This window comes from Xiphophorus hellerii, chromosome 13 (genome assembly GCF_003331165.1).
Source record: "Xiphophorus hellerii strain 12219 chromosome 13, Xiphophorus_hellerii-4.1, whole genome shotgun sequence".
NCBI classification, from domain to species: domain Eukaryota; kingdom Metazoa; phylum Chordata; class Actinopteri; order Cyprinodontiformes; family Poeciliidae; genus Xiphophorus; species Xiphophorus hellerii.
In genome coordinates, this window is record NC_045684.1 from 5,795,746 (window position 1) to 5,809,497 (window position 13,752).

Sequence of the window (13,752 nt, forward strand, 5' to 3'; positions counted from 1 at the left end):
GAACACGTTTGATAATCTATTTCTGGTACAGGAGATTCACACCCACTGTGACAAAAAGGCACCAACGTTCTTCTAATGAGTAATGTGGGTGGAAGACTGACCGAACAATATGCCTTTGTTGGGTTAATTGTAAGGTGACCTGTGCAACTTTATGACTGTAAAATTCTCTTCAGAATGTATTTTTATGAATATGTTTGTACTCCTGAAGGTCAGTCTCTTCTCACAATGTAACCTCGCATCAACCAAAGCTAACCATTCCACCCGATGTCACAATTGAAAGACACACCTTGAGAAAAAAGGATAATACACCCTGAATTTTGGGGGTCCAAATATACCCGGAGCCTACAAAATGATACACACCACCAGGTTCAGGAGAAAGAGACAAGGTGAAATTTTAGAAATATTTTGGGGAAACTATGAATCAAAGATTTTTGATCAAATACAGCCCAGAATTATAAAAAAGGTTGAACAGGCCCTAGTTCAGCTTGTGTCCTTTCACTGCTGTTAACAGCCAATGGTTAGTATTTCCTCAGTTCTTACAAATTGTTGGCATCTTTGATTTTATATATATTTGTCAATACATCTGATGGCAGCCTTGCTTCTTTTGTTATTATTTATTTTACTTTTATTTTTTCAGTAAAGAAATCAATTGAAATTATTACTCTATTTTACAAGGATGTACTAACCAATAAGAACAGAACAAGGCAGTTCAAAGTCCTTTACTTCATAAAAACACAAAAATAAAAAAAATCATACAAACATACAACGTTGAATAGTTGACGAAGCATAAAACTATTAATAACTGTATCTGATGCATGTTTGGTTTAGAAAAGTTTATTCTTCATTCGGTGAAATTACTCACGGTGTGTAAAGTAGCCATATACTGTATTTTCCTCAAGTAAAGAGTACAGTGCAGTGAAACTACTCCTAAATGTATGTATTTTTAATCAAGCAAATATAATTAAGTAAATGTAATATTACCCACCTTAGTATTTTCCTTTGTGACAGATTGTCTTTATTATCTGCATGGATTGGATTTAGAGATTTAAAAGGGAAGCAAAAGTTGAATTGAGTAAAATGCAAACTGACAGTTACTAAGAAAACATGCAGGTGTGACTTGCAAAGAAACAACCCTGCAGGGAGTTGGCAAAGAGCCAAGCCAAAAATAATGCAGGTTGTTAATTACATAAGTGGCTTTGAAGATGGAATGGAATCCATTGTTGGCAATCAGAAATATTCATGCTGAATAGGAGAGTTAGTGTCATGTGGGATGACCCATAGTAATTACTACTGTCACTTAAAAAAAACCATCTGCCATCTCAGTGTGTTTTTTATTCATTTTGTTGTAGTGGCATTTTTCTTGTAAGCGACATAACTTTATAAATCTTTTTAAATTTCAGTGATTTGTTTAGCCTACTGCATAAGAAGAAAATAGTCGGGAAAATTAAAAATTCTTGAGAAATCAATTTATTAACATGAAATATTCCTCACTAGTATTAAATCTCCAGAAAATATTTACCTCAGTTTAACAGGGAAATGGTATCAGTCTGTACAGTACAATCTATGAACATAATCAAAATCAAAGCCTAGAAGATGTCTGCCATTTTTAATCAGGGGTTGTCAAAATATGATCCTCGAAAACAAAACTGTCAATTTTGTTTCAGTTTTTTAAAATTTTCTTTTATGTATTTTGTACATTTGTACAAAATGTACAAAATACATTTTGTGTTCATAAAACAAGAGCACGTTTTTAAAACCCGGATACTCTTTTGTTGGGAACAGTGACACAGTTGGTAGCAAATTTGACTTTCAGTAATGTCTTGGGTTTGAGTCACAGCCTGGGGTCTTCCTGCAGAATTTGAGAGTTCTTCTAGTGTATGTGTGTTTTCTCCACGTACAGTGACTTCGTCCCACTGTCCAAAAGTATGACTGGTAGTTTAATGGTCATCTCTAAATTGCCTCTAGATGAGTGGCCGTGTGGGCGTGAGTGTGTGGATAGTTGTTTGTCCTGTGTTGCCTTGTGATTACCTCTCCCATCTGTTCTAACCTTTGTTTTCTTGTCCTGGTAAAAACAAAAAAAAACACCCACAATTATTCCACACGCTAACATTGGCTGACGAATGCCCATAAGTTCACATTAGTTCAACAATGACAACAAACAGCTTCGCAGCATTTGTTAAGATGTTAAGGTTACTCATTAAGCTTAGTAATCAGGTGTGTCATCTCTCCCTTTGATGCTGTTTGTGTCCTGACTTTCCAAAAATGTCCTTAGGAATGTGGGTGGAAAACTAAGCTTTGATTGGCTTTGATTGGTTAATTCGGAGGTATTTTCCCCACTAATGGCTGTATTTATTTATTTTTTTTACATATGTAGTCCCTAAAAGTCAAAGCCATCTCTTCCTCTGAGAGACTCTGATAAATAACTGATAAGTCACCCATTCTGCATCTCCATGTCATGGTCACAAATGAAGTTGAAACTCAAATTTAAACTCAAAACTGAACTGTCATTAAATTTGTGTAACTTTACAGCTGTTCATTTATGCACCAGTTTATGAAATTACTCCAGAAGATTACAATTAGTAATCAATTACAAATGAGTAATTAGTTAAAGTGCTTAATTTAGGGGTCACAAACAACTACATAATTGTAAATGTAGAACATTTATAGAACCTACATTTATAGAATCTATAGAACCTAAACTGTTCTATATATTGAAACATTTGTTGATGTAAATTGTCAAGCTGATGTAACTGACTAAAGTACTAAATACAATTGGCTTTTCACCTTTTTGAGTAAGATCGATGTAAAAGGCAAAGGTTGCAAATATTTGATAGGTGTCAAAATCAAGAAAATATTTCAGTTTTGATTTTTTAGAGCTGCTGCTAATTTATGCTCTTCAAAACTAGACACATGAAGCCTAAAAATGTTCTGACGAATCTTTGACTGTAAAAAGCATTTAACAGTCAGCTGCAAGAGCCACCATGTTGTAAGTCAACAGTCTGGATCTGAATTAATAGATTTTATATCCCTCAATTAAGTTTTATTTTAGGTGAAATTGCTGAGCAATCTTAAAACAGCAATCTGAGTGAAGGTTCAAAGGGAAATTAATCATCATAGTTTTTATTTTTATAAGACATATGCATCATAATGACATATAACACAACAAAAAATGTGCCAATGTAACAATAGGAAACCTACTTCAACCAATACCTGTAAATCACACTTATTACTCACACTTATGCTTAGAAGCATGAGTAACATGAACTTACTTTTCTCTAAAAGTGGGTTAAAAGGGATCAATGTTAGAATCTTATCTTGTGCTATTTCCATCAAATTTGTAGCCCATTTCTACTGCACACGGGCACATAGCACTTTCCAGATCAACATTAAACTTTATGGTCTTATATTATTTTGGTAGATTTGGCACATCTTCCCTTCTGGTTGATGCTGTTTTTGTCTTTTATTAGGATGAGTCTCTTGTTGCCCCATATCCTCCCATTGCTTTAATAATATGGGTTTGCACATCCAGTTCAGTTCTCAAGCTAAAACAATTGTTACATTTATAAATATTGTTCTCATTCCTTAAGACTAGTGAAAATAAGTTACCTGACAAGCTAGATTCAGACTGTACAATAAAAAAAAACAACTTAATGGCTTGTTGAGACTTGTCTTCATCAAAACTTATTCATTATTACCGTACTTGTTCTACTTGTTAATTTTTTTTATTACTGTTGTCCTTGAAAGACTTTTCAGGCAAAGAAAAACAACAAACACTTTCCGTATAGCATTATGATTATATTGAAATTCAATAACACTCCAATAAAAATAAAAAAATGTTTTTGTGCATGGACCTTAAACATTTTTATATTACTCCATTAATTTAATTAATACATCAATATTAATTATATTATATTAACACTATAATAGCTGTATTAGCTTCCAATACAATACTTTTAACATTTAACTATTTACTATGGGTGATTAAGTTGCAACATTTAAAACCATCATCCTACACTAGAACACACTTGAGAGTGACCAATTTTTATTGAATTCTTTTTATTTACACATGTCCTGTCTTGGCAATTGGAGAAAACTATAAAAGAGCCAGTTTCCTGTCTGTGTCAGGGGTGGTGTCCTAGCTTAGCTGCATAATTGACTTTGTTAAATCAGGGTTGTATCTGATATCGACCTAGACAGGTCACATTAATGAGATAGGATCCTGTTTTCTATAACCCTTCAACATTTTTGACTACTTTTGTGTCTGTGTGCAGAGGTGTTAATGGAGAGATAGCCAGCCCACAGACTGACAGATAACAAGCACTCCACTCCTAAGTACACGCAAGGCGAGTTTGTAATTTTGACTGTGAACACCCTTTTCCTCATGACTACTAACAGAAGTCACAACAAATGTGACCAACAATCGTCAGAGATCGAAGACAATATCACTAACAAGAGAGGGAAGGACTGTACACTGGGTGTGTATAGGTGTGTTGCCATAGAGCATACATCATGAAACCTCATAAAAAACAGAAAGTTATGCAAGATAGATACCATGTTGCTTTCAAGCTGAGAAGGTTTTTTTCATGTCAGCAGCTTCTGAACACAAAGATCAGAGTTTGTCTGGGAAACAGGCACAGCATCAACTATCACTTCTCATGGCTACATGGCCAAAAAAGGAGTTTTGTGATTTGAATAAATTAAGTAAAAAAAGAAGCAATGTTATGAATTTTGCTCAGTTTTTCAGTACAAATTATCATGTGAACTGTAATGGTCAAATATATTTTTTGCATTTTATAGCATGGCATTATTTCAGGAATCATGATAAAATGAATTACTCTATTTACAAGAGCTTTCTCAATAATGACTAATGACTAGACATTTGCAGGGACAGTCTGCAGCACTCTATGGCAAAAAAGCGACTGAATTATCAGATGATACAGTCAGGGTAAGCACAGCCTCATTAAAACAAAGTCAAGTGACCTTTGTTCTCATTACTAGATGATGGAAGCTAAAAAGCACAGATGAAGCGATGAGTGCTTGCACAAAGAATTGGCATATGTTGACTGAGAAATAGAGAACACACAACCAAAAAAAAGGATTCTTCTCTGTGCAGACCTCTTTCTTTCAGATGCAGCATATAGACATATTTTTGGATGTTCTTGTCTCTGGTCACATGTTTTTTAGACCTAACCTCAAAATAGAAAAGCAAAGTTTTTGTTGATACTTTTGCCAATGAGCTACATGGAATGGCAATTAAAAAGAAAACTTTTCGTGTTGCTGATGTGTTTACTATACCATTAAAATTCAACAAATGCATCTGATATATTTGAGAATCATTGTCATGATGCAAGGTGCTTTTGTTCATTCGAGTAAAATCATTGAGTCCACATCCACTCAGTTTCTGTCACAAAGCTGCCAAACCTGTTTGCAATAGGAAAACAAAAAGTATACCACACCCTTTGAATTTCAGTAGCCTCTCAGAATACTGATATTAACAGAAATATTCCTGACTGTTAGAAAGTCTCATATATCAAATTAAGTGGCTAAAATCTGAAATCTTTGTTTTTGTTGAATAAAGAGAAATGATTTTGTTTCTGTTTTTTTTTGTTTTTGTTTAGGAAGACCGCAATGCATGCACACTTTTCCTAAAGGAGATTGTTTTATGTATGTTCCTAATGCTACTTTTTTACTTTGTGCTATGCTTACTGTACCACAACAGCATGATCTGTCAACAAATTACAGTAAAAACATAAATGTGAATCTTGTCCAGTGTCTTGCCGTTGATCTCCCACCATTACAATTTACAATTTCTATCATCAAAGGTTTTTCTATAGCTTACATCAAAACATCCCTGCAGAGTACACTGCTGTATTGACATGACAAATCAATTTAACTGTCTTATCCAACTCAGTGAAACAAGTACTTAACATTCTGAGTTTGAGAGATGAACTAAGAATTTTGAGAAAGAAATTTAATCATACAGGTAATCCATGCTGTTTTGCTGTTTGTACAAATGTTTCTGGGAAACACACTGCCTGTTTTACAAATTTAAAAAATGATTCAAGAAAGAGGAAGAAGGGAGTGGTGTGATGGAGCTCACCTCTCCGGCCCGAGGTGAGCTGGCCCATATCTGCCGCCCATATCTGAAACCATCCCTGACTGTAATGAAGATAACGCAAACGAAAAGTGACTGGTTGTCTAAAAAGAACAAAGTTGTTCTGCAGCATACTGTCAATCCTGGGCTGCGACTTTAAAGAGCTTTTTTTTTTTTGTGCTGAGTCATAGTTATAATTTGTTATTCTCTGCAGCATTCTGCAGCTCATTTGGTAATATACCACAACATTCCACAGCTGAGGGATGGATGGATGAAAAATAGACAGACAGACAGACAGGTAGTTTGTAATTTAGATAAGGCATTAATTACTTATTTTATCTAAGGCCAAGTTAGTTTGGATAACGGTTTTCATTTAATAGAGGAAAAAGTTGTTTGACTTAATTTAGACCTTTTCTACTCATACTTGTTATGCTTTTTACCTTTGCCCTATTATTTGCTTAAAGGTAGTGAAATCTACAATTCCATTGCTGACATCCATAATCCTTTCAATTACAAGATTATGTGGATTTCAATGGCAACACTTAAATTGCAAATGCAACTTCTACAAATACAACAAAAGTTAATCTCTGAGAAAACACAGCAACAAGGACAGAAATATGTTATTTCTCTATCTGTTCATCTTAAAGGAAGCACATTTTGCTTCTACACACAAAGTCATAGTCACAGAGCTTAAAGTCTTAGAAACATAGTTCAACACACCCTGTTGATGGTCGTAGAAGCAAAAACAGGCTTCTAATTTTATAAGTATTCAAGTAAATAATACTTACAGACAGACTGCCTGTCTGTGATATGTAATTTAAGCAAACATGGTCTTCTATAAAGTGGATGTGTGCTGATGTCTCCTCATATTTCACAGCCTTACCAATAAGAGAGGAAGTTCTTAGACCAATCCTTTTCACATAATCTCTCTAGATCCTCCAGAATCTTGATTCACCTCCTTAGCATCCTGGATCTCTTCAATTAATCCCAAAAAACCTATAAGGATTTTAGGTCTTGTATTTTGAACTGGGCACCATGGAAAGAGCATTAACTTTGTGTCTGGCCAACCATTTCTTTTTGTTGTTGTTTATTTGGTCATATGTTTTGGATCATCATGAAGACCGGGTGATCACATTCACCCGAAATGCCACCACATATAAAATGGGCTGTTACTTTAAAGAGACCATATCCATGTACTCCAACAAGATTCCCAGAAACCTTGAAAGAAAAGCAGAACCGCAGAATCCCAGTTGCTTTTTGGATATAACAGTTTTTCACAGTTTCTCAGAACAGAATCAAAAAACATTTTCTTATTTCTTTCAACAAATTGCAAATGCTTTTGTGATCATGTACAATTCTCTACTTTTTTCTGTTTTCAATTGTTTTTGTCATGTTGATCAAAATATATTATATGGATCTCGGTTGAATTGTTTCAACCTCTACAACATTTAAGCATAAATTTATGCTTATGATAATGGTATAGGAATGGAATTGGTATGCAAACTGCATACCAACTGCATGAACTAAATCTTAAATGTATGGTGACATATGAAAGAAAAACAGAGGGAGGTAGGTAAGTTATGACAACTTGACTTTGACAACTTCAACAAGTCTAAATTTTAGGAAAAAAGTTTGTCTAAATTATTTTTCTAAATCTCTCCTGAACTGGTAAATTGCCCCCAGGCAAATCTTGAGTTTCTCCATTATATCAATCAATGACCACCCAGTTTTCTGAAATAGATTGAAGGTGCATCTCATGAGCCGTCTGTTGTCAGATATGTATCATCTGTAGCCAAACCACAACACAATGTTACATTTCTGACAATGGAATAATAAGGATTTGGACAGGGTCAACAGCCAGAGAGAAGAAAAGGAGTGAAGCTATGTCACAGATAGGTTAGGAGGCAAAACAGAAGAAGAGGCAGAAGAGGCTTAGTTTCTATGCCAGTTTCTATCGCTCTAACATAACTAGGTAATGGTGTGTGACCCACAACACGATGCTAATGGAATTCCTTACACATTATTACTCATTCTTTAAACCTACAGAGGCATGTACACTTTTCCTTACAGAAATTGTCTTATGTTACCCACCCAAACTAGTAAAACTATTCATAACAAACCCAGACTAAAGCTCTGCACTACCCTCATGTGTTTCTCAGATTTTCTCTTCTTTATGACTTTTTAAAAATATAAATATTCACAAAAATGTTCCCGCTTCCCATGATAAGAATATCAAAATGTCAGATTCTCCTAGTACATATGTTGATTACAAGTAAAAAAAAAAAGAATAAAAGTAAGTCTAAACTAAAACTTACACAGAAAGCTCAATGTGAAAAATGAAGTGGACATTTCAAAAATAGATCTACAATCAACCATCTAGAATTGCATCTTTGACTGTGACAAAAAGCTTCACATAACACTGCAGCCATGCTATAAATTGACTTCCATGTTCTAAAAAAATTGCTTGCTATATAGAATAACAAAATTATAAACAAAACACATCTAACGTCATATCATAATTCCCAATAGCAAAAGAAATGCTGCTCAACCAGTTGAGCTAATACAAGTGATAAAACACACAAAAAAAAATCATTGAAGAGGCCACACCTAAAGAACTGTATTGTTCACATTATTACTCAGATATTTTACATCATTATTCAGTCCTGATGTCACAGTACCTGCTCTATACAGGTATAAAAGCTTCTTTGTGAAACTTAAGAGCAGTCACCACACAGGCAGCAAGCAGAAATAATCGGAGATAACATTTTCTGTACTGAATTTTATTTCAACAAGCGTAACTGTAAGTACTTCATATTTTTAGTCTCCATAAATCTTAAACTTTATGTTTACCTCTAGTAATAATATTACAAAAAATGTGATTTGATGGTTAGGACAGTGGTATAATGTTTACTATGTTAGGTCCAGTCTTTGTATGCTCTTACTTTGTATGGATGAGGTGCTTCCATATACTCAAGTTTTCTCCAAGCATTCAAATATTAGGCAAAGGTTAAATTCTTAAGTGGTCTACAGTGAAAATTTGGGTTAGGATGATTTTTTCTCTTCCCTTGTAATGGCATACAACAGGACCTACTCAGGTTGTAACCCATCTCTTACCAAATGACCAAAACAGAAAGGGAAAAGCCACCAGTGCAAAAGTGCTGGGATAAGTGGTTTCACACAATGAGTGGATAATCGTTTTTGTCATGTATGCTCCTGCATGAGATGTTTAAGATTTTTACAAAGAATGCATTGATTTGTATTAGTACAACCATGAATGAATACTATGTATTATTAATTAAGAATACATAATTATTATGTATTGTGAATACATGATAATGTATGTATAACATTATTATATAATACATATTCACAATTATGTATTGTGAATACATAATAATTATATTATATATACAATTATATTTGCCGAATTGTATTCAGTAAGAAGAAAAAAAATAATAAATGTGTCAGACTGATATCAGAAAGGAGTTATGTCTAAATAAAATAAATAAAAGCTTCTGGAAAATCTGAATTAAAAAGGGGAACACTGAAGGAACAATATTAGTAAATATAAAGAAAATAGGACTAGACTGAAAATGTCATGTACAAAAAAGGATGGTGATAAAAACCATACTTTTCTGCAAAAGCATACATACACAATAATTAAGATTATTTAAAGCTACCCACATAAAGTACGGATAACTTCAAATAAGATGATAAATGAAAATATATTTAACTTGAAAAAGATTAAATAACAACACAGTTCTATATTTCAAACAGAGAGAAAAAACTCAAGAAAGATGAAGAAGATTCCCATGATTTTGCTTGTCCTACTTGGTAAGTTTGCACAGGGGAACAAACATATGCTGGTCTAAAAAAAGACAAACCAAAAATGACTTCAAAACTGTTTCTTTTGAAAGCTTTAGAGATGCAGACAAATGCACAAACAACCACCGCTGTACCAGCAACAACCACAGCATCTCCAACAACTACCACAGAGGCCCCAACTTCAACCACTGCTGCAACAACAAATACAGCTCCACCAGTAACAACCACAGGGGGTCCAACAACAACCACACCGGCACAAATAACAACCACAGCTGCACCAACAACAACTACAGCTGCTACAACAACCACCACAGCAGCTCCAACAACAAACACAGTGGCTCCAACTACAACCACGACAGCACCAACAACAACAACAGCTGTACCAACAACAACCACAGCTGCACCAACGACAACCACACCTGCTCCAACGACAACCACAGCTGCACCAACGACAACCACACCTGCACCAACTACAACCACAGCGGCTCCAACTACAACCACACCTGCACCAACAACAACCACACCTGCTCCCACGACAACCACAATTGCACCAACTACAACCACACCTGCTCCAATGACAACCACAGCTGTACCAACAACAACCACACCGGCACCAACAACAACCACAGCTGCACCATCTACAACCACACCTTCACCAACAACAACCACACCTGTACCAACAACAACCACAGCCGCCCCAACAACAACCACTGCTGCACCAACTACAACCACAGCGGCTCCAACTACAACCACATCTGCACCAACAACAACCACACCTGCTCCCACGACAACCACAGCTGCACAAACTACAACCACACCTGCACTAACTACAACCAAACCTGCACCAACTACAACCACAGCTGCACCAACAACAACCACAACTGTACCAACAACAACCACAGCAGCCCCAACAACAACCACAGCTGTACCAACAACAACCACAGCTGTACCAACAACAACCACACCTGTACCAACAACAACCACAGCAGCCCCAACAACAACCACAGCTGCACCAACTACAACCACAGCTGTACCAACAACAACCACACCTGCACCAACAACAACCACACCGGCACCAACAACAACCACAGCTGCACCATCTACAACCACACCTTCACCAACAACAACCACACCTGTACCAACAACAACCACAGCTGTACCAACAACAACCACACCTGCACCAACAACAACCACAGCTGCACCAACAACAACCACAGCTGCACCATCTACAACCACACCTTCACCAACAACAACCACACCTGTACCAACAACAACCACAGCAGCACCAACAACAACCACAGCTGTACCAACAACAACCAACCCTGCACCAACAACAACCACACCGGCACCAACAGCAACCACAGCTGCACCATCTACAACCACACCTTCACCAACAACAACCACACCTGTACCAACAACAACCACAGCAGCCCCAACAACAACCACACCTGCACCAACAACAACCACACCTGCTCCAACTACAACCACAGCGGCCCCAACAACAACCACAGCTGCACCAACTACAACATCAGCGGCTCCAACAACAACCAGAGCTGCACCAACTACAACCACAGCGGCACCAACAACAACCACAGCAGCCCCAACAACAACCACAGCTGCACCAACTACAACCACAGCAGCCCCAACAACAACCACAGCTGCACCAACTACAACAACACCTGCACCAACTACAACCACAGCAGCCCCCACAACAACCACAGCTGCACCAACAACAACCACAGCGGCTCCAACTACAACCACACCTGCACCACCAACAACCACACCTGCTCCAACGACAACCACAGCTGCACCAACAACAACCACAGCTGCACCAACGACAACCACACCTGCACCAACAACAACCACAGCTGCACCAACTACAACCACAGCGGCCCCAACAACAACCACAGCTGCACCAACTACAACCTCAGCGGCTCCAACAACAACCACACCTGCTCCAACGACAACCACACCTGCACCAACAACAACCACAGCTGCACCAACTACAACCACAGCGGCCCCAACAACAACCACAGCTGCACCAACTACAACCTCAGCGGCTCCAACAACAACCACACCTGCTCCAACGACAACCACAGCTGCACCAACTACAACCACACCTGCACCAACAACAACCACACCTGCTCCAACGACAACCACAGTTGCACCAACAACAACCACAGCTGCACCAACTACAACCACAGCTGTACCAACAACAACCACACCTGCACCAACAACAACCACACCGGCACCAACAACAACCACAGCTGCACCATCTACAACCACACCTTCACCAACAACAACCACACCTGTACCAACAACAACCACAGCAGCCCCAACAACAACCACAGCTGTACCAACAACAACCACACCTGCACCAACAACAACCACAGCTGTACCAACAACAACCACACCTGCACCAACAACAACCACAGCAGCCCCAACAACAACCACACCTGCACCAACAACAACCACACCTGCTCCAACTACAACCACAGCGGCCCCAACAACAACCACAGCTGCACCAACTACAACCTCAGCGGCTCCAACAACAACCACAGCTGCACCAACTACAACCACAGCGGCACCAACAACAACCACAGCAGCCCCAACAACAACCACAGCTGCACCAACTACAACCACAGCGGCTCCAACTACAACCACACCTGCACCAACAACAACCACACCTGCTCCAATGACGACAGCTGCACCAACGACAACCACACCTGCACCAACAACAACCACAGCAGCCCCAACAACAACCACAGCTGCACCAACTGCAACAACACCTGCACCAACTACAACCACAGCAGCCCCCACAACAACCACAGCTGCACCAACAACAACCACAGCGGCTCCAACTACAACCACACCTGCACCACCAACAACCACACCTGCTCCAACGACAACCACAGCTGCACCAACAACAACCACAGCTGCACCAACGACAACCACACCTGCACCAACAACAACCACAGCTGCACCAACAACAACCACAGCGGCCCCAACAACAACCACAGCTGCACCAACTACAACCTCAGCGGCTCCAACAACAACCACACCTGCTCCAACGACAACCACACCTGCACCAACAACAACCATAGCTGCATCAACTACAACCACACCTGCTCCAACGACAACCACAGCTGCACCAACTACAACCACACCTGCACCAACAACAACCACACCTGCTCCAACGACAACCACAGCTGCACCATCTACAACCACACCTTCACCAACAACAACCACACCTGTACCAACAACAACCACAGCTGTACCAACAACAACCACACCTGCACCAACAACAACCACAGCAGCCCCAACAACAACCACACCTGCACCAACAACAACCACACCTGCTCCAACTACAACCACAGCGGCCCCAACAACAACCACAGCTGCACCAACAACAACCACACCTGCTCCAACTACAACCACAGCGGCCCCAACAACAACCACACCTGCACCAACAACAACCACACCTGCTCCAACGACAACCACAGTTGCACCAACAACAACCACAGCTGCACCAACTACAACCACAGCTGTACCAACAACAACCACACCTGCACCAACAACAACCACACCGGCACCAACAACAACCACAGCTGCACCATCTACAACCACACCTTCACCAACAACAACCACACCTGTACCAACAACAACCACAGCTGTACCAACAACAACCACACCTGCACCAACAACAACCACAGCTGCACCAACAACAACCACAGCTGCACCATCTACAACCACACCTTCACCAAAAACAACCACACCTGTACCAACAACAACCACAGCAGCCCCAACAACAACCACAGCTGTACCAACAACAA

General features: G+C 39.0%; 1 long non-coding RNA gene across 1 annotated transcript; it reads left to right on the forward strand.

Moving 5' to 3' along the window:
- The first annotated feature begins 8,830 nt into the window (after positions 1-8,830).
- On the forward strand, positions 8,831-10,206 carry LOC116730692 (uncharacterized). Its single transcript, XR_004341391.1, has 3 exons — positions 8,831-8,894; positions 9,872-9,928; positions 10,012-10,206. It is a non-coding gene; the product is annotated as an uncharacterized LOC116730692 (long non-coding RNA).
- Positions 10,207-13,752: the final 3,546 nt, after the last annotated feature.